Below are 22,218 nucleotides of genomic sequence, written 5' to 3' on the forward strand. Positions count from 1 at the left end.
TAGATACAACTAGACAGAGACAGGTTAAAGACGTTTTCCAATAGTTTTTTTTACTGATGACCTAACCTCTGTGTAGTTCATCAGTATCTGATTAGCGGGGGTCTGACACCCAGGACCCCCCCCCTTCCCCCGATCAGCTGTTTGAGAAGGCATGGCCGCTTGCAGTAGCACAGCAGGCTTCTTTCTGCTTACCAAGCACAGCGCCATGGTAATGGATCATGTGACGGCCCATGTGATGAACGTAGTGACATCATCAAAGGTCCTATTCCTCACAAAAGAAGACTGAAGAGAAGGCGGGCTGCGCGAACAAGTGGATTAAGGTGAGTTAAATATTTTTTTATTTTTTTTAACCCCTCCAGCCCTATTGTACTATGCATTCTGTATTCAGAATGCTATTATTTTCCCTTATAACCATGTTATAAGGGAAAATAATAATGATTGGGTCCCCATCCCGATCGTCACCTAGCAACCGTGCGTGAAAATCGCACCGCATCCACACTTGCTTGCGGATGCTTGCGATTTTCACGCAACCCCATTAATTTCTATGGGGCCTGCGTAATGTCAAAAACGCACAAAGAGGAGCATGCTGCGATTTTCACGCAACGCACAAGTGATGCGTGAAAATCACCGCTCATGTGCACAGCCCCATAGAAATGAATGGGTCCGATTCAGTACGGGTGCAATGCGTTCACCTCACTCATTGCACCCGCGCTGAAATCTCGCCCGTGTGAAAGGGGCCTTAGTGTTCGGTCAGTGATTTCAATCAGTGATTTTGAGCCAAAACCAGGTGCAGCTCTAAACACAGAACAGGTGCAGATCTTTTCCTTATACCTTATCTCTGTGGAGCTCCAATCCTGGTTTTGACTCACAATCACTGATGGAAATTGCAGTGGACGCAAGGTCCCTTTAAATAAAAGTTCTTGTTGTGACGCCAGTTGCATTTCAACAACGAGGGACAGAGTCCCCCTAAGTAGATGTGTTGGTGGAACCCAAATGTAGGAATGCCAGAATGGTGTAAGGGTAGCCTATAGTGTCGCTTTAGGTGTGGCTGTGCACGTGCTCCTACCTGGATATCCAGGACCCCCAGGCGCAGTCGTCCGAAGCAGTGCAAGGGATAGATGAAGGGGATGCCGAAATGAATTGAGTCCAGACTTGTATTAAAGTTGAAAACAGCTTTTCTTGAATAAACTTGCATCAGAGAACAATCTTCCAACTTTATCTTGGTTACCAGCAGGCTTTGGCATAAATTCTGGCAGGCAAACACACTCAGCTCTGCTACATCTAAAGCTCTTTAGCTCTGCTGTGCTAACAGGATTAAATAGAAACTTTTTGTTTCTTTCTGCTGTACTGAGCTTGGAGATCTGACTCTGTCTTTATCTTTATTTCTCTCTTTCTCTTTATCCAGGGAACCTTTCCTCCTGGCTTCTGAGGATTTCTGCTTTCCTCTCTTGTTCCAGCAGAACTGATGGTGCTCTGCTGGCTGGGACACAACTTCCCCTTTGGAGGGGGTACTTTAGACTCACTTCTGCAGGGCTCGTCCAGGAGGCTAGGTAGCTCTGCCATTACTGCTGCCATCTGCTGGTGGACCAGGTACATGACACTTGAACATAATATTACAGGGAAATAGGTATACACATTTTGCAGGCCCTGGGAATTAGTGCAAAAAATGACACGGAATTAACCATAGGAGGTAGTGAGGAGGAGTGAAAGGTGGTTGTCAGGTCACAGTTTAGCTCATGTCTAGACGCAGTGCTGCATGTAAAGCAGAGGCACCCGCAGGAGGAGAAGTATTTTTTTTGGTCTGGTCTGAGGTCTGCATCAAGGGGACTGAGGGAAGGCTCCATTCAAAAATTTGCTGTGGGCTCCAGTCAGTTCTAGTTACACAACTGGGCCCACCTCTGCCTAATGTGGGAAGTTAAACTGGTTTCTGCTTTGGAACAGAAACTCAAGCTTCAACTCAGCAGGAGCATGAAGAAGGAAAATCTTCTGCTCATTCTTCTGTACGAGTATATATCTTCTGCCTATTCTTCTGTACGAGTATATATCTTCTGCCTATTCTTCTGTACGAGTATATATCTTCTGCCTATTCTTCTGTACGAGTATATATCTTCTGCTCATTCTTCTGTACGAGTATATATCTTCTGCCTATTCTTCTGTACGAGTATATATCTTCTGCCTATTCTTCTGTACGAGTATATATCTTCTGCCTATTCTTCTGTACGAGTATATATCTTCTGCCTATTCTTCTGTACGAGTATATATCTTCTGCTCATTCTTCTGCACGAGTATATATCTTCTGCTCATTCTTCTGTACGAGTTTATATCTTCTGCCTATTCTTCTGTACGAGTATATATCTTCTGCCTATTCTTCTGTACGAGTATATATCTTCTGCCTATTCTTCTGTACGAGTATATATCTTCTGCCTATTCTTCTGTACGAGTATATATCTTCTGCTCATTCTTCTGTACGAGTATATATCTTCTGCCTATTCTTCTGTACGAGTATATATCTTCTGCCTATTCTTCTGTACGAGTATATATCTTCTGACTATTCTTCTGTACGAGTATATATCTTCTGCTCATTCTTCTGCACGAGTTTATATCTTCTGCCTATTCTTCTGTACGAGTATATACCTCTTCTTATGAAATTATTCTGGCAATTCAGACTTACATGATATCATGCTCAAAAGACATATTGCATCATTTATTAATGTCAGGTTAAGAAACCATAGAAATGTGTAATGTGCAGGACACGTGCAGAAGAATCGGAGCAGATATTGCTTCAAGATAAAACTTTACTGAGAAACCGGCAGTGAACAATGAAGAAAATAAAATTCTGCAAACAATCCTGGATTACCCCTGTCGCCAGCCGCACGCCTATGTGAGGGGAGTCACACGTAGTCTCTCAGGGTTCACATTGCACAATATACCTTTCAGTAACAGGTTAATAACTGGGGCTGCTTATGAAGTGTCCCGAACAAACTGAAGAACTGACTAACTTTAGATGGATGAAAATTATGTTTACCGTAATTACTTTCACAATATCCCCCTAGCACAATGCTGTGTTCACTTCCTGCCCCAGGAAGAAGCCCTGCACACTGTCTGTGTCACTATGGCCGACGGCCCCCAGGTGGTTCTTTATGGATTCCTTATTGATCTGAGGCAAACAGTATCCTGTTGTCAGGGGCAAAGATACAGCAATGCAACTCACTTCTCTTTAGGGAACAGTTCTTCCACCAGGTGTCCTTTATACCTGGGGACTTAGACTCACTCTGTGCTGTAATCTGGTGCTTGTCCTGAGATATTACTGTCCTGGGTTCTGACTAGAGTTGCCACCCGGCTGATAACTCACTGGCTAAACTGGTAATTTAGTGCCCCTGCCTGTAATTTTTTTCTACTGGCAATAATAATTGTCGGTATTCCTATATGCAATCCAAGGAATAGCCGACACCTGGACCCAAGGCGCACCCGCACGGCGAGGACACAAGACCACAATATAAGTGAAATAAATCCCAGCGGGGGCTTGTAAGCAAACTTCAAGGTTTTATTATTTCATATTATATCCAATAAATACATGGACGAGTTTCAGCATATCCAGGAAAGCTGGGTATGCTGAAAAGCGTCGATGTATTTATTGGATATAATATGAAATAATAAAACCTTGAAGTTCGCTTACAAGCCCCCGCTGGGATTTATTTCACTGGTATTCCTATATGGACTGTTACTAATGAGTGCTTTCATTGTGGAGCACTCATTAGTACAGCATTTAAAAGGGTTGTCCGGGTTCAGAGCTGAACCCAGACATACCCATATTTTCACCAAGGCAGTCCTCTGACAAGAGCATCGGAGCATTTCATGCTTCCGCCCAGCAGTGTATTATTGTAAATAAAAAAGCCGTTGCCCTGCGCGATCCAGCGCAGGGCAAGGAAGCGCATTGGAACATGACATGCTCTGATGCTAACATCAGGGGGGCTGCCTGGGTGAAAAAAATGGTATGTCCGGGTTCAGATCTGAACCCGGACAACCCCTATAACTTCCACCTTCTCCCTACTTGTGTTAAGAAAAAACTCACCTCATCCATTTGATGGTGCCAGGGTAAGGCCCTGCACTCCAGCTTGATGATGTTTCACAGCATTGACTGGAAGCAGCGGTACCTTGTCCTGAGCTTCCAATGAGTAGCGAGTGTTCACCATAGCACTATCAAATAGATGGGAAAGGGGAATTATTAATATTGGGGGGCACTAATGGGGGCATTAGTAATTCTCGGGGCACTAATGGGGCCATTACTATTATTGAGGGGTGCTAATGGGGGCATTATTAATTCTGGGGGCACTAATTGGGGCATTAATATTACTGGGGGCACTAATGGGGTCATTATTAATTTTGGGGGTGCTAATGGGGCAATAATAATACTCAGGGCCACTAATGGGGCATTATTAATTCTGGGGGGTACTAATGGAGGCATTACTATTACTGGGGGCACTATTGGGGGCATTAATAATTCTGTGGGACACTAATGGGGGCATTACTATTACTAGAGGCACTAATGGGCGGCATTATCAATTCTGGGGGACACTAATGGAGGCATTAATATTACTAGGGGGCACTAATGGGGGCATTGTTAATACTGGGAGTCACAAATATGACATAGCAACATAACACCCTGTGTTAAGTCACATCCCCACAACCACACCCCAATTGGGGTGTGGCTTATTGTTGGGAAAGATGGCAACCCTAGTTCTGACGCTGACATATGCAATGGTGTCATGGTCTTACCTTCTTACTACTCTCCTTCGTTTGACATGTGCTGGCGGCCATCTTGGTTTCTGGGTTTCTTGTAGCCTCCCACCCTGCGGCTTCTCCTTCCCACTGGGAGGAGCTGGATGCCTAGCTCATATATATAGGAGGTCTGTGGCTTCAATTCCTTGCTTGGTCCTCCTGTGTTCACATGCTTCTAAGACTGCTGCTGCTTCTGGTTCCTGATCCTGGCCTCGTCTGACTACCCCGTTGGTTCCTGATCCTGGCTTCGTCTGACTACCCTGCTGGTTCCTGATCCAGGCTTCGTCTGACTACCCTTCTGGTTCCTGACCTCTGTCTACGCAAGACCCTGCTTCGGTTTAGCCATCCGTTTGGACTTTTGCTTACAGCTTGATTTTCAATAAAGCCTTCTTATTTCCACTTATCTCTTGTTGTACGTCTGGTTCATGGTTCCATGACATTAGGACCAAGCCATGAATTCTGACGGTACAGGGCCATCCTCGCTACCTACGCTGGTTGCCAGACTTGATCAGCAGGATCACCTGTTGGGTCGGTTCGCTGTGGCGTTGCAAACCCTGCTTGAACGCACGGCTCATTTCGCTTCCGTTGCCGATGGGTCGGTTGTCGCTCCTGGGCCCGCTCCTACTGCCGCTCCGGTTGTTGCGCCAGAGTCTACCCCGACACCTGTTGCTGTGCCTGCGGTGTCTCGGGGTATGACCGGTTCTGCCCCCCTTCCACAGCGCTTTGGGGGAGAGCCAACTCAGTGCCGAGGTTTCCTTAACCAGGTGGGCATTTATTTCGAGTTGCTGCCATATGCCTTTCCTACTGAGAGATCAAAGGTGGGCTTCTTGATCTCGCTGCTCTCGGACAAGGCCTTGGCCTGGGCCAGCCCTTTATGGGAGAACAACAATCCGGTGGTTGCCGAGTTTTCCGGTTTTGTTGCTTCTCTTCGGAAGGTATTCGATGTGCCGGCTCGTGCTGCCTCTGCTGCGAAGCTCCTTATGTCCATCAGACAGGGTTCACGATCCGTAGCTGAATACGCCATTGAGTTTCGTACCCTGGCAGCAGAGGTGGGCTGGAATAATGAGGCTCTGGTCGCTGCTTTCTCTCATGGTCTCTCGGATGCCTTGAAGGATGAGGTTGCAGCTAAGGACCTACCAGTGGAGCTCGAGTCTCTTATTTCTTTCCTGATTTTGATTGACACCAGACTCAGGGAGAGACCTTCCTTTAAGGAGAGCCTGCGGAGGTCTTCTAACAGATTGGCGCCTACGTTTGCTGTCCCACCCGTGCCTCCCTCTCCTCCCACGCCTCCTGGGGATGACTTGTCTGGGGGTGAACCCATGCAGCTGGGGTTTGCTAGCCTGTCCGAGGGGGAGAGGGTACTCCGGAGACGCGAGGGCCGATGCATGTACTGTGGTCTCGGTGGGCATTTTCGGTTGGCATGTCCAAACCGTCCGGGAAACGCTCGCACCTGAGATCCTGTCAGGGGCAGATCTTGGGTGGAGTCTCCTCGTCCCCGGTTTCCCGTGTTGACAAACCACTGATCACTGTTGTCCTCTCCTGGGTCGGGGGCTCGGTGACGACCCAGGCGTTGGTGGACTCTGGTGCTGGTGGTTTGTTCATTGATAGTGTGTTCGCTGCCGCCAATTCCATTCCTCTGCAGCCTCGAGGTTCCCCACTGGCTCTTGAGGCGATAGACGGCAGACCCCTTCTGCCGCCACACGTGACTCATGAGACCCTTCCAGTGGGGATAGCCATTGGTGCCGTTCACAGAGAGTCGGTCTGTCTCCAGGTGATTTCGTCTCCACACTACTCGGTGGTCTTGGGGTACCCCTGGCTCCAGAAGCATAATCCGACTTTCGATTGGAGATCGGCCGAGATCCTCTCGTGGTCACCGCAGTGTGGGGCTAGTTGCATCCATGGGCCTGTCAAGTTGCTGTGTACTTCCTCGGACTCTCTGTTGCCTCCTGAATACGAAGAGTACCGGGATGTATTCGATAAGGTGCGCGCGGTTGCCCTACCTCCGCACCGCCCATACGATTGTGCCATAGAGTTACAATCTGGTGCCGTTCCTCCTCGTGGCAAAGTCTATCCACTGTCGGTAGCGGAGAATGAGGCCATGGAGGAGTACGTGAGGGAGGCGCTTTCACGCGGACAAATTCGCAAATCCTCGTCCCCGGCAGGGGCTGGATTTTTCTTTGTGAAAAAGAAGGGCGGTGAGTTGAGGCCTTGCATCGATTACAGGGGTCTCAATCGCATCACGATCAAGAACGCTTACCCGATACCCTTGATTTCCGAGCTGTTCGATCGCCTCAAAGGGGCCACGGTCTTTACCAAACTCGACCTGAGGGCAGCATATAACCTGGTAAGGATCAAGGCGGGCGATGAGTGGAAGACCGCGTTTAACACCAGGACCGGTCATTATGAATCCTTGGTTATGCCCTTTGGGTTGTGCAATGCGCCCGCAGTCTTCCAGGAATTCATCAACAATGTTTTCCGTGACCTGTTGCAGCAGTGTGTGGTGGTCTATTTGGATGACATCTTGGTATATTCTGAATCCATGGAGGCCCACATTATGGATGTCAGACGAGTGTTGCAACGGTTACGAGAGAACAGGCTGTTCGGTAAGCTTGAGAAATGCGAATTTCACCGATCCCAGGTAACCTTCTTAGGTTACATCATTTCCGCTGAGGGGTTCTCCATGGATCCTGAGAAGGTTTCGGCTGTCTTACAGTGGCCCCAGCCCAGTGGTCTCCGTGCCCTGCAGCGCTTTTTGGGCTTCGCCAATTATTATCGGAAGTTCATCAGGGACTTTTCTATGCTAGCCAAGCCTCTCACGGATCTGACCAGGAAGGGCAGTAATTTCCAGGTCTGGCCGCTCGAGGCCATCCGAGCTTTTGAGGCTCTAAAGTCCGCCTTTGTGTCGGCTCCGATTCTGTCGCATCCCAACCCTGGGTTGCCCTTTGTCCTCGAGGTGGACGCGTCTGAGACGGGAGTAGGCGCCCTTCTGTCTCAGCGTAGAACACCAGAGGGTCCTCTGCTTCCTTGTGGGTTTTACTCCCGGAAACTGTCTTCCGCGGAGTGCAACTATCAGATTGGTGACAGGGAGTTATTGGCCATCGTGCAGGCCCTTAAAGAATGGAGGCACTTGCTCGAGGGTTCGGTGGTTCCGGTTCTCATCCTGACGGACCACAAGAATCTGACCTACCTTTCTGAGGCCAAGAGATTGACACCACGTCAGGCCAGATGGGCTCTGTTCTTGTCACGTTTTAATTACGTGGTCTCCTACCTACCCGGTTCCAAGAACATCAGAGCGGATGCCTTATCACGGCAGTACTCCGAGCTGTCCGGGGAGGAGTCGATTCCGACTTCGGTCATACCTCAGATCCTGGCCGCCATTCGCACCAGCCTGACCTCTCCCCTGGGTGAGCAGATTTTGGCGGCTCAATCTGGTGCTCCCTCTGGGAGACCCAACGGCAGGTGTTTTGTGCCTGAGGAGTTGCGAACCTACCATAACTCCAAGGCCGCGGGGCATCCTGGAAAGAATCAGCTGTCCTGGGCTGTTTCACGGCTGTTCTGGTGGCCTTCTCTACGTTCCGACATCGCCGCATATGTAGCGGCATGCTCCGTTTGTGCCCAGAGTAAGTCCCCTCGGCACCTTCCGTTGGGCCTTTTGCAACCCATAGCCACCGGGGAGCGCCCATGGTCACACCTGGGGATGGATTTCATTGTGGACCTCCCTGCATCCCGAGGCCATACGGTCATTCTCATGATTGTGGATCGGTTTTCCAAAATGTGCCACTGTGTTCCTCTCAAGAAGTTACCCTCTGCACAAGAGTTGGCCACGATTTTCGCCAGGGAGGTCTTCCGGTTGCACGGTTTGCCCAAGGAGATTGTGTCGGATCGGGGGAGTCAGTTTGTGTCCAGGTTCTGGCGCGCCTTTTGCTCCCAGTTGGGGATTCATCTCTCTTTCTCCTCGGCCTACCACCCTCAGTCCAATGGGGCCGCAGAACGATCCAATCAGGCCTTGGAGCAATTCCTTCGTTGCTATGTCTCCGATCACCAAGACAATTGGGTTGACCTCCTGCCTTGGGCTGAGTTTGCCAGGAACACGGCGGTGAACTCTTCCTCTGGGACGTCTCCCTTCATGACCAATTATGGGTTCCAACCTGCCGTGTTACCGGAGGTATTCTCTCCCCAGGATATTCCGGCTGTGGAGGATCACCTTTCCGTCCTACGTGCTTCTTGGGTACAGATCCAGAGGTCCCTTGAGGTCTCTGCGCAGCGCCAGAGACTCCAGGCTGATCGCAGACGAGCGCCCGCTCCTTCCTACCAGGTCGGAAACCGTGTATGGTTGTCCACCCGCAACCTCAACCTTCGAGTGCCCACTCCCAAGCTGGCGCCTCGCTTTGTTGGTCCCTTCCGAGTGCTTCGCAGGGTAAACCCGGTAGCCTATGCCCTTGCGCTTCCTCCTGGCATGCGGATCTCCAACGTGTTTCATGTCTCCCTGTTGAAGCCATTGGTGTGTAATCGTTTCACTTCCTCGGTTCCTCGGCCCCGTCCGGTCCAAGTGGGCAATCGTGAGGAATATGAGGTGAGCAATATCCTGGACTCACGCCTGGTCCGCGGTCGGTTGCAGTTTTTGGTCCATTGGCGTGGTTATGGTCCAGAGGAGCGTTCCTGGGTTCCCTCCGCAGATGTCCATGCTCCTGCTTTGCTCCGAGCCTTCCACGCACGCTTCCCTCAGAAACCGTTCCTTACTCCGCGGAGGAGGGGTCCTTGAGGGGGAGGTACTGTCATGGTCTTACCTTCTTACTACTCTCCTTCGTTTGACATGTGCTGGCGGCCATCTTGGTTTCTGGGTTTCTTGTAGCCTCCCACCCTGCGGCTTCTCCTTCCCACTGGGAGGAGCTGGATGCCTAGCTCATATATATAGGAGGTCTGTGGCTTCAGTTCCTTGCTTGGTCCTCCTGTGTTCACATGCTTCTAAGACTGCTGCTGCTTCTGGTTCCTGATCCTGGCCTCGTCTGACTACCCCGTTGGTTCCTGATCCTGGCTTCGTCTGACTACCCTGCTGGTTCCTGATCCAGGCTTCGTCTGACTACCCTTCTGGTTCCTGACCTCTGTCTACGCAAGACCCTGCTTCGGTTTAGCCATCCGTTTGGACTTTTGCTTACAGCTTGATTTTCAATAAAGCCTTCTTATTTCCACTTATCTCTTGTTGTACGTCTGGTTCATGGTTCCATGACAAATGGCCAGGATACGTGTAAGCTGACACCACTTTATGCAGTCACTACTAGTCTGTATTTGTTTGTGACGCCAATTGCAGCGTGTGCAGGGTACTATCCCAGGGCTCTTTCAAGGTGTTATAATGCATGTCCCAGATTAGGAATGCCAGAGTGGTGTAATGGCCTATAATGTCTCTATAGGGTAGTGCTAATTGTGTCAACAGTGTCTCCTACCTGGGTACGGCTGCTCTCCTGGCCCCTTGCTCACTTGCAATAAATTTGAGGGTAGTGATAGGAGTAATAGAGGAATGTTGCAGCAGAAATGATGTCTGGGTTCGGGAACAGCGGCCATCTTTACTTCAGCAGCGGCGGCGGCCGTCTCACCACCAGTCGAGGAATCAACTCCGGGGACACTCCGAAGGTACTGGGGCCAGCTCTCCTCACAAGTTGGGAGACACAAATCTCCGGTGGGTGAGTCGCATAAACTGGTTCTCCTTGCACAGACATTTGGCCCCACTTGGGTTTTTGGAGCGACATCTTCCTCGGCTCTTCAGTTAGGGTGACTGCAGGAAGTTAGTGTAGAGCCCATGGGGAGGATTCTTCACTCCCTTGGCTCACATTGCAGAGTTCTTGGTGGGCAGGCTTTAGTTTTCCTGCTACTAGGAGGGCGTAGTCATAATTTTCGCGCTCTTGAGAGGACGTTCCTGTGTTTTCTCACTTCTAAAGGGCATAAAGAAGTGGCGCCAAAAACATGGTGAATTAATCCCTGGATTGCTGGTGCGCACGGTTTAGCGCTGTCTTGCACCGCAATAATAGCAATAAAGTAAATTTTCAGGGTTTTTAACACAATTCTTAGGCTTTGTAATAGTGTTAGACATACAATTCGATCCAGTTAGGCACACAATTCAATCCTGTTGTAGCAGTGACAGGCACACAATCCGATCCTGTTGTAGCAGGGATAGGCACACAATCCGATCCTGTTCGTGACGCCACTTATGCAATGGCCAGGATACGACTTTATGCAGTGGCCGGGTCAGGTGAATAATAGTCTGTATTTGTTCGTGACGCCAATTGCAGCATGTGCATTGTACTATCCCAGGGCCCTTCCAAGGTGTTATAATGCACGTCCCTGATTAGGAATGTCAGAGTGGTGCAATGGCCTATAATGTCTCTATAGGGTAGTGATAATTGTGTCAACGGTGTCTCCTACCTGGGTACGGCTGGACTCCTGGCTCACTTGCAATAAATTAGAGTCTAGTGATAGTAGGAGTAATAGAGGAATTTTGCAGCAGAAATGGTGTTCAGACCTTTGGATGAAGTTCAAACGTTTCTTTACTGAAGATAACTTGTATCCAAGCAGTATACAGCTTTGGTCTCTGGTCCCAGCAGGTTTTGGCAATGATTGGCAGGAATAAATACTTCTGCTTTAAATTTGGAGCTTGCAGGATAAGTCGTCTGCTTGGTAGCTCTGTAATTGTGACAGGAATTAATCTTCTGCACTTTTCTGTAACTTCTTCTTTGTGGGGACAGACTAGCTGAGGAGGAATGGCTTCTTCTAGGTCTTTGGAGTTAACTCACAGGTAGATTCTCAGGGGATGTTTCTTCCTGGAACTCTGGAGGTTGTAGTTTCTGCTTCTTCATCCAGCTGAGCTGCAGGTGCTCAGGCTGGGAATATGATCAAGTCTCAGCCGAGACAAGATCATTGCTGTCTTCCCTATGCAGGGGAACTCCTCACACACACACCCTACCCCTAGCAGGGGGTGGGCTACACACTGACTCTAACTTCCTTCTCCACCAATGCTGCAGGATGTGGGAACAGCCCACTCTCTCACAGAGGGGGAGCCAAGCTGGAATAATCCATTCCAGCCTAGATACACTAAACTGGGACTTGTACCAACGCATTCCTGCCACTTATTGGTAAACAGGTAAATTACATTAACAATAACATTTAACATGGTTTTAGATGCACATTTGTGAAGACATAAATTACATCAGATGACAATATAACGGCTCTTAGGAGATAGTAGCAGGGTAGAGGTGTGTAGTAACACAACTCTGGGATGTTACACATACATCTCATGCTCTGCCTCTGTGCTGTGACTTGTAGATTTCTACACAGCCCTTTCCCTTGTTGATTTCAGCAGCTCATGCTTGGTGGCTAGCTTCTCCCCCTGAGCCTGCAGATACCTCTATGTCTGCCATCTTTCTGCTCAGGGCATGTGCAGACTCTCCTCCTTCCACACAGTAGTGATAGTTTCTGTCCAAGCTCAAAAGTCTTCCCCTGTGCTGTCCCTGAACTTTGGTTCCACCTCCTTCTTGCTGACACACTGCCCTTACATACTATGGCAGGCTTTGCATGCAGGGGAGGGACAGCTTCTCTGGGTGTTACAAACAGACCAGAAGATGCAGAATAAGCTTATATAGTAGAGAGAGAGAAAAAAAAGAGAGTGTTTCTTGATCTTCCAGTACTGGATGAATGACTGAAACAGGCAAATTAGATAGAAATTCTCTAAACTGTAGGAGGCTGATTCTACGGTGGCAAAACAATCCATAGAAATCATGTTCTTCTCCGCAGAGTCACCACGCCTGAAGAAACCCGCAGATAGGAAAGAGGACTCACTATTAAAGAGACCTTATACTCATGGGCGTAACTACTAGGGTAGCAGGTGTGTCAGCTGCTGTGGGGCCCAATGAGTAAAGTAGGAATGCCGCCATCCAGAAAGACCATTCCCTCCATGGCACATAGGCCGTAATTAGAGATGAGCAAATGGAAGCTGACGAAGTCAAATTTGTTCAGAATTTCAGGAAAATTTTTATTCTGAACGAATGCGAATTTCCTCGAGTTTCGTGGTAATGAATCACAATTTTTCCTAACATGGCGGCTAGCCGGCTAAAATGGCGGCTACACGTGTGAGGACATGGGGCAAGGAACTCTGGGAAGGCGGGATGACAGATAATGCCATGCATGCAGCCAATCAGCAGCCAGCCAGCCGGTGATGTCATAGCTCTATAAACACGGCGGCCATCTTAGAGTGTGCCATTCACTATCGTACTTTGTTCAGGGACAGACGTGTATGCAGGCGCTAGGGAGAGTGAAAGAAAAACTAATTGTTAAAAAAAAAAGGAAAGAATCGATTTACTAGTGGAGGGAAAGGATAGTGAGAGGAATCATTTCACAGGCAGGGAGAGATGTGTGCAGAGTCATAGGAAAATCCTCATTGTGAAAAAAAGTGATTTACAAGTGTAGGAAACTATTACTTGGGGATCCAGATAGTCTCATAATACAGCTCTGTCATTCCAGCAATTAGTTATTGGGGTGCAAGTGCTATGTTGAAAAGCCTTTAGTGGCTTTTATCTGTGGAAAAAGATATATATATATACGCAGGTCACTTTTGCTGTTAACTGATATAATTTAGTGGGCTATTTCAATACAATACGAGAAATATTTACACAGGTCACTTTTGTTGTTATTTGCGCCAAAAGCGTTTACTGCCATATTTCTAGAGAAAAAGAGAAAAATAGACTAAGTTCATATTTGCTGTTTGCGCTAAAAGCATTTCTTGTCATATTTCACTACAATATGAGAAAAATAGACGCAGTTCCCATTTAGTGTTATTTGCGGTAAAAGCGTTTATTGCCATATTTCTAGAGAAAAAGAGAAAAATAGACTAAGTTCATATTTACTGCTATTTGCCCTAAAAGCGTTTATTGTCATATTTCACTACAATATGAGAAAAATAGACGCAGTTCACATTTGGTGTTATTTGCGCTAAAAGCATTTATTGCCATATTTCTAGAGAAAAAGAGAAAAATAGACTAAGTTCATATTTGCTGTTATTTGCCCTAAAAGCGTTTATTGTCATATTTCACTACAATACTAGAAAAATAGACTTAGTTCATATTTGGTGTTATTTGCACTAAAAGCGTTTTAGGTTATCCTAAAAGAATACTGCATAAAGCCTTCCACAGGGCCAAGTCAACAAACCGCTGTGATCTTCTATGTAATACATATATGGCCAGTAGTAAGACCCCTTCAGTTATCAGGTGCATTGGCACCTTTGATGCACAAAATCACAGGATTTTTTAAATCCTCCAAAAACATTGGCATATTTTAAGAGCTGATAACCATCTCAGAGAGGTGCTGACCGTGAAACTGGGCATTACATATCAGAGAAGTAAAAATCTCAAAGATTTACTGGAACAAAGTTTCTATTAAAAAAAAAAAAAAAACTCTAAAATGACCTGGTTGAAATCCAATATAGTTGTCAGTTTTCCCTGTGGTAGGTGTAGTTTTTGCCCATACATCAAAAAACAAAAAGAGTTCATCCTGTGGAAGAGAGAAAATATGACATCAGACAGTTCATAAACTGCCAAACTATGGGCATGATTTATATTTCCCAATGTCCCTGTCCGAAGTTGTACGTTGGTAAGACGTCACAGGAATTTCGGAGACGTATATGCCAACATATCAGCAGTATAAACACCAAAGCTGATACAACGATCTCCAGGCATGTTAGGTCTGTCCATGTTGGGGACCCCAATTGTCTCAAATTTTGCGGTATCTGTAAAAAGACTCTTGGAGCACGAAGAGGTGACCTGGATAAGGTTTTTTTTCCAAGAGGAAACAAGGTGGATTTACCGTCTAGACAGTCTCAGCCCAAAAGGTCTTAATTAAGGATTTACTTTTTCATCATTTTTATGAACTGCCACCTACAGACTCTGTTGTGTATTACAAGATCTATGTTTATAATAATATTTTGATCTATTGTTTTTCTGTGTGCCCCAAGTATGCGGAAATAAGAAATAAAAACAACAAACACAAGAAGCCATTGTAGTCTATAATGATATTTATTGACAGTACTCTGATGTCATGATTTTGAGCGTGACTAGCTAATTCTTGTCACGCCAACACATTCTTTGAGAACACCCCCCCTAAAGGCAGGGATTGGCAGAGCTGTTTATTTGAATACTTCGAATTGGATAAATGCCTATGGACTCACACCCACTTTAATGACATCATGCAGCTCTGATAGGGGTAATCACCTGTCAATTATAGTACCTAGGTCATTTATATCCCATCCATGGTGTTCCGCAGTCAATGTTGCCCAAACCCCTGATGAAGCCAGATTAGCTCGTGAAACATGTCGGGGGGCAGTCTTAGGTTTTAGTTTGCTGATCTCTTATGTTTATGTGCCTTCAAGTGTTTGATTAATACTCAGATACGTGCATGCTATAACCAATCAGTGTATGCCAGTGCGCATTTCAATCAGAGTGGTGGTGTGGGGAAGTGCACTCCCAGCCACCGTCTAAAAGCGAAGCAATTCAATAACATAGTGATCTGGCACTAATAATGAGCATCAGCTAGTTTTAACAAACAGTGTTTAGAGCTCACTTATAGTAGTTAATAGATGTGCTGACTTCATTTTAAGCGAATCATTAAAAGTTACATTTTATTATCTGGGACAAGAAAGGAAATGAGCCTGTAGCTATGTGATTGTGTGTTGTTAAAGGGAATCTGTCACCTATTTTGACCATATAAAACTGTTAAAATAGCAATGTGCAATAAAGTACCTTCTTACCTACATGAGTCTTCTTTCTTTTATTCCACTTTTCATTCTTATAAAAAAGCGATTTTTGTGACAATATTGAGGCTGTTGCCCTCTGCCACAGGAGAATCGTGCAGGCGCAGGCACTCACCCATACTGCGCCTGCGCGGGAATTACGGAGGACAAGAGAGGAGGAAGGGAGGGCTGGTGATATGAATATATTTACTGACGTAATCGGGAGGGGGCGGCGCAGTAGTCCAAAAGAGGAGGAAGCATGATGTTGCATGAATAAATAAAATGACGTGGTGGGGAGGGGGCGGCGCCGTTCGGAAAGTATGTGGGAGGACATTTATTTATGAGGAGGCCGGCTAAGCTTGGAAGAGAGGCGGGCTGGGCACTGCAGAGGGGCGTTACTGGGCACTAGAGCGGAGTAATAACGCCCCTCTGGGCACCTTCGAAACTCATTTGCATATCACAAAAATCGCTTTTTTATAAGAATGAAAAGTGGAATAAAAGAAAGAAGACCCATGTAGGTAAGAAGGTACTTTATTGCACATTGCTATTTTAACAGTTTTATATGGTCAAAATAGGTGACAGATTCCCTTTAAATCTTTTCCCAGATAGGGTCTAATTTATTCCTGTGTTAAAAGCGTTTCTTGTCATATTTCACTACAATACGAGAAAAATAGATGCAGTTCACATTTGGTGTTATTTGCGCTAAAAGCGTTTATTGCCATATTACTAGAGAAAAAGAGAAAAATATTCGCAGTTCACTTTTTCTGTTATTTACTTAGAAATTGTTTAGTGGCCTATTTTAGTCAAATGTGAGAAATATATACGCAGTCCACTTTTGCTGTTAATTACGCTGAAATCGTTTCCTTGACAATTTCAAATCCTTTAGTTGCCTATCTCAGTAAAAAAAAGATAAATATATTTGGCGCTTTTAGGGGTGTTTTAATTTGCTTTTAATTTATTTAGTTCAACTAAAAGGATGTCAGACAGAGAGGTGCCAGGGGAGTGTCAGAGGCGTAAATGATTGTGGCGCAGGCACAGGTCGCAGCAGAGTAAGGGGGCATGGCAGCAGAGGTTTCTTCCCGAGGCCTCAGTTCCAAATGTCGGCTAGCGGTCGTGTCTTGACCAGCAACCCAGCGGTTCCTAATTGGTTGACTGGATCTTCGACTTCGTTGCAAGTGACAACAGCACCAGCAGCCTGAGTCTAGAGTCGCTGATGAGCAGCTTTCTTCACCCGCATAGTGAAGAAACTACTCCCCAGCAGCAGCAGGTAGACCTGGAGCAGGACCTGAACCAGCAGGTGGTGGCATACTTTGACAGCACCCTGCCAGCCGTCATAGAAGATCCGCTGGACTACTGGGCAGCCAAACTAGATTTATGGCCACAACTGGCCGAGTCGAGTTAGCCCTGGAAAAGCTGTCCTGCCCAGCCAGTAGTGTGGCATCAGAGCGGGTGTTTAGTGTGGCGGGGGCCATAGTTACCCCAAGAAGAACTCGCCTCTCCACCCAAAATGTGTAGAGACTTACTTTTGTCAAGATGAATCAGGCATGGATCAGCCAGGATTTCCACCCACCAATGCCTGATGCATCAGATAAGATCATCCAGCTTCACACTATGTCACTGTGCCACTCTGTGGTATTGCTGCTGTTGCTGCAATGTCCATACTTTGTCACCATGCCACTCTGTGGCCTACTGATGCTGCCATGTCCACACTATGTCGCTATGCCCCTCTGTGTTATCATGCTGCTGCCATCTCCACACTAGGTCACCTTGCCACTCTGTGGCCTCCTGATGCAGCCATGTTCACACTATGTCGCCATGTCACTCTGTGGTATCATGCTGCTGCTGTTGCTGCCATCTCCACACTATGCCACCTTGCCACTCTGTGGCCTCCTGATGCTGCCATCTCCACACTATGTCACCGTGCCACTCTGTGGCCTAATCATAATGCTGCTGTCACCTCCACACTTTGTCATTGTGCCACTCTGTGGCCTCCTGATGCTACCGCCACGTCCAGACGATGTCATTGTTCCACTTGGTGGTCTCCTCATGCTGCTTCCACCTCACCACTATGTCATAGGGCCACTCTGTGGACTTCTCATGCTGTTACTACCCTCCCCACTCTATGACGGGGTCGCTATTGTCCTTGTTTGGCCTTCTTGAAATCACCATTTATTTGACCTTTCTTCTGATTGGTCAGAAGGAAGGAAAAATGAGACATACAACAGATCCTATCTGTGTAGCAGCGGTAAGGCCTGTAAAGTCCCATCAGAATTGGCTTATGATTTGGTAGCCAAAAGCAGGAGTGGGTACAAAACACAGAAGACATGCAAATATTACATTCACATGTCATCTCTGTTTTAGCTCCACTCCTGTATTTTTTGGCTTTACCAATACTCGTGGATTACTGAGCAAATGCTGACCGAGTGAAGGCATATGCTCCCCAGACAGGATCCATTTTTTGTGAGTTATTGTTCTGACGGATCAGAGGAAGGACAAAATAATCAGTGATTTCAACACAAACTTACTGCTGACACGCTTTCCACTCTGTCGGGAAGGGGGGCTCTACTTGTATAAGCATTTAATAGAACAGGTTCTGTAGGCATCTATGTGGAATCTGCTGATGATGGTGTGAAAGGAGTGCGCTTCTTCTTGACGCTAACATGGACCTGTAAGGCTGAGTTAATACTTGAGTTATTTGGTCAATTTTGGCCCCGTGACTGCCCAAATAAGTGAAGTGTGCAGTGATTCTAAGAGCGACGCCTGTCATCTGCATGTCATACTGACTGACAATATTATTTCACTATCACAGCACACTCCCTATGCGTGTTACTGCGAGGCAGAGTGTTCTACACCCATATAAAGGCTCTATGCAGCCCGGAAATAGCAGTTTTTATCGCGATTCATCGCGAATATATTCGGATCAAAGCAATTTTTTTCAGAAAATTCGGTGAACCGGCCAAATTGCATTTTTGAGAAATTTGCTCATCCCTAGTCGCGTTCAAGGTCCTGGTAGGACCAAAACATTGGCCATGCCTATATTAATGTATAAATAAAAGTTAAAAAATGCTTGCATCATAACTGTGTGCTGTGGTATCTTCTACATTATACTGGGACTTCTACCCTATCACTGAGCACCAGATTTAAAAAAAAAAATTGGAGTGCTAAGCATTATCTCTTCTGCCCAATAACTAAGGGGGCCATCTTCACTCAGACATTCAGTAATGAAAGAATGCATTACTTTCTGCATTTTATCGGTGTTGTGACATCACTGGTTTATTTACATCACCATTCATATTATCATATCACTGGGTGCCTTAATATAAAACTATGTCATCACTGTGCACATTTTGCCTGTGCCGGAAACCTCTCTGCCCTCTATGCACTGGGGAAACTAACATAATCACGAGCTTCTCGGGTTCTGAACTTGCTACTAAGATTAGTCATGGTGTAGTATAGCCTGGTTCTAAGCGAGGGTATTACTAATCTGGCTGAGCCAATTGCATCAAGATATGTAAGAGGGGTGCTATAGAGAAGAGATCCTAAGGAACTTATCTTTATTGAAGTGTGCATTGGGGTTCCTCTGTGATGCTCCAAGATTGTAACTTTTTTCTCTGAGTTCTGGCACTCAGTAATGCTTCTAGAAGAGCTATTTGACCCGCTGATATTCCATCCAAGAACTATTTCTGCAATCTGTCATTTCAACCAGTTTATTATTGGGTCCTCAAGTAGAGAAAAGTTAAGAGTCTTCATCTTCAGCCAAACAAGTTGCATCTCATGTTGTGGAAGCTGGCAAAGACAATCTGCTATACCTAGAATTTCCACTAACTGCCTGAAGGCCTATAACATTTTTGTGGAATGTATTTAAAAAAAAAAAACAACCCATCAAGGCACAGTTGCAGTGCAAGATTTCTAACCATCAACTTGTCAGGGTTTCCTGTCAAAGCCTTATAGAACCTCAGTCAAATATTTCATAGCCTGCACCTTCTTGTGGTTGTCTATAGCAGGGGTGCACAACTTTTTTTTTTGGTCTGAGGGCCTCACTGTCACATTGCTTTATTTCAAGGGGCTGCAAAAAACAAACAAAAAAAAAAAAAACTGTGGATCGGCGCTTGTTTGCATCAGTCTATTACACAAGAGGAAGCAAAGTGAATGAGGAGTAATGATCACTACCATAGTCATTCTTCACACATTCAGTTTTGTTGCTTATCTGTAGCTTATCGTACATCGTTCATCCTGATGAATTACATCATTTGTCGGCTAAACAGCGGCACAATTATACAGTTATCAGGAAGGAAAGTTCCTATGAACACTTGCTCCCAATAATTGGCCCGAATATCATGCAGTGTAAAGGGAACTTGTCACCTGGATTTTGGGTATAGAGCTGAGGACATGGGTTGCTAGATCACCGCTAGCACATCCGCAATATCCAGTCCCCATAGCTCTGTGTGCTTTTATTGTGTCAAAAAAAGATTTTTATAGATATGTAAATTAACCTTAGATGAGTCCTGTCTCCTCCATGCTTGAGAGATGAGTCCAGCGTTCTCTGACTCTGAGCCGAGCCACGCCCACTGTGAAGGAGCCCAGCACCGCCCCGCATCCTCTGAATATCCTCCTTGCTCCCCGACGTCAGAAAGCTAGAGCACCGTAATCTCGCGATGCACGAGCTAGCGCATGCGCAGTTCGTTCCCTGAGGCTGATGCCAGCACAGAGAAGGAACACTATGCCGACACTGCGCATGCGCTAACTTGTGGGTGTGGCTGGGCTCTGGAAAAGTTAGTAGCCTCATTTACATATATATAAAATCGTTGTTTTGACACAATAAAAGCACAGACAGCTATGGGGACTGGGTATTGTGGATGTGCTAGCGGCCATCTAGCAGCCCATGTCCTCAGCTCTATACCCCAAATCCAGGTGACAGGTTCCATTTAAAGGGATTTCCCAGTAAAAATGATTTTTTTAACAAGTTCCTGCAGCATAGTCCCTGTAACAGAATATTTATACCATGCTGGTCCATGGTAACGGAATCCATAACACAATTCTGCTTTTACCACCAAACGAACCATTCTCGCTCCCCGCTTTCTGCATTATGCCCGATTATACACGTTAGTAGGCAAACCTGCCGATACACCAAACGGACACTCCAGTTACTACAAAGCGGTAAGCGTCTCAGTGAGACAATCCAGAAGCGTTAAACAAAGTATATTATATCACACTGTGTGACTCTCTATACTGGGCTGTCTATGAGATAATTGGTGGTGATCTCTATTATTACGAATCTACATATTCAAAGTGGGACTTCCTCCACATTGTCACTACTGTGTTCTATATAAGGAGACTTCCTACATTGGATTCCACCTAAGATGAGCAAAATAGGCCCTTGATATATTTTTATTCAGAGACATTTGTCTTTTTATATATATTTTTATGTGTTTTTCTTCCTACCAGTGGTTTTATTATCATGTTTCAAATCATGTACTGGATACATTCATCTATTATGTATTGAGCATTTATTATGTATTGAGTATTATGTACTGAGCATTCATTATGTATTGAGTATACACTCGCATTTTATCTCTATTATTGGATTAAATCGCTGCTATATTATTCTCCAGAAGGTGGTGTGCCTTCTCTTTCATTTGATTATTTCTCTCTGCCTTTACTGGGTAGGTGATCCAGTGAGCAGTGAACCCACCGTTACCTATCCATCTAGGTGTTGAGCCTCCCATTTGTTTATTCCATTATGGTAAACATCACAAAAAATAAAGATAAAAAAAATATTCACACCTCCCAAAAACGCAATCCAAAGTAGTCAAAAAGTCACCCCAAGTACCCCAAATTGTCACCAATGAAAACAACAGCTTTTTCTGCAAAAGGCAAGCTCTCACACATCTCTGTCCATTGACAAGTACATATTTCCTTGGACACAGAATGCAGCAACACAAAAGTATCCTTTTCAAAAGTAAAGAGTTTTTATTTGCAAAAGTAGCAAAACATAACAAACATATAGGTTTGGCATAATCATATCATACCATGTGGCTATGGGAGTAAAGTCCATGTCACTTTTCTAAAATAGTCCATACACAATACTACTAGAGATGAGTGAATTTCTAAAAAATTACATCCGGCTGGTTCGCCGAATTTTCCGATCGCGTTAAAAAAAACTGTTATTTCCTGGCTGCAGAGAGCCTTTATAGTGGTGTAGAACACTGTGCCTTGCAGTAACATTCATAGGGAGTCTGCTGTGGTAGTGAAACAATACTGTGAGTCAGTATGAGACGCAGATGACAGGCGTTGCTCTAAGAATCACTGCACACTTCACTTATTTGGGCAGTTATGGGGCCAAAACTGACCAAATAACTCAAGTGTGAACTCTGCCTTACAGGTCAATGTTAGCGCCAGGTATAAAGAACCGTGCAGAGGCCCAAGATCCTACTATAGCATGAAAGAGTGCACCTTTTACACCAATTCACTGATTCCACATAACCTGTTCTATTAAACACTTATACCAGTAGAGCCCCCCCCCCCCCCCCCCCCCCCCCCGACAGAGTGGAGTGGGTGTCAGCAGTAAGTTTGTGTTAACATCACTGATTATTTTGCCCTTCCTCTGATCCATCAGAACAATAATCCACAAAAAACGGATCCTGTCTGTGGAGCATCTGCCTTCACTCAGT

The 22,218-nt window shown here is 46.0% G+C and overlaps 1 protein-coding gene across 2 annotated transcripts in view; it reads left to right on the forward strand.

Annotated features, from left to right (window-relative positions):
• ITGB7 (integrin subunit beta 7) overlaps nucleotides 1-22,218 on the forward strand; it is a 123,062-nt gene that overhangs the window by 19,754 nt on the left and 81,090 nt on the right. Inside the window, exon 1 of one of the 2 annotated variants that reach the window (XM_044284845.1) lies at nucleotides 1,406-1,590. The exons of the other annotated variant lie outside the window; for it this stretch is intronic. The gene's annotated coding sequence lies outside the window, so the exon portion shown is untranslated. Of the gene's footprint in view, nucleotides 1-1,405; nucleotides 1,591-22,218 lie in introns of those variants that run through there. 2 annotated transcript variants of the gene reach the window in all.

Source organism: Bufo gargarizans, chromosome 3 (assembly GCF_014858855.1).
Source record: "Bufo gargarizans isolate SCDJY-AF-19 chromosome 3, ASM1485885v1, whole genome shotgun sequence".
NCBI classification, from domain to species: domain Eukaryota; kingdom Metazoa; phylum Chordata; class Amphibia; order Anura; family Bufonidae; genus Bufo; species Bufo gargarizans.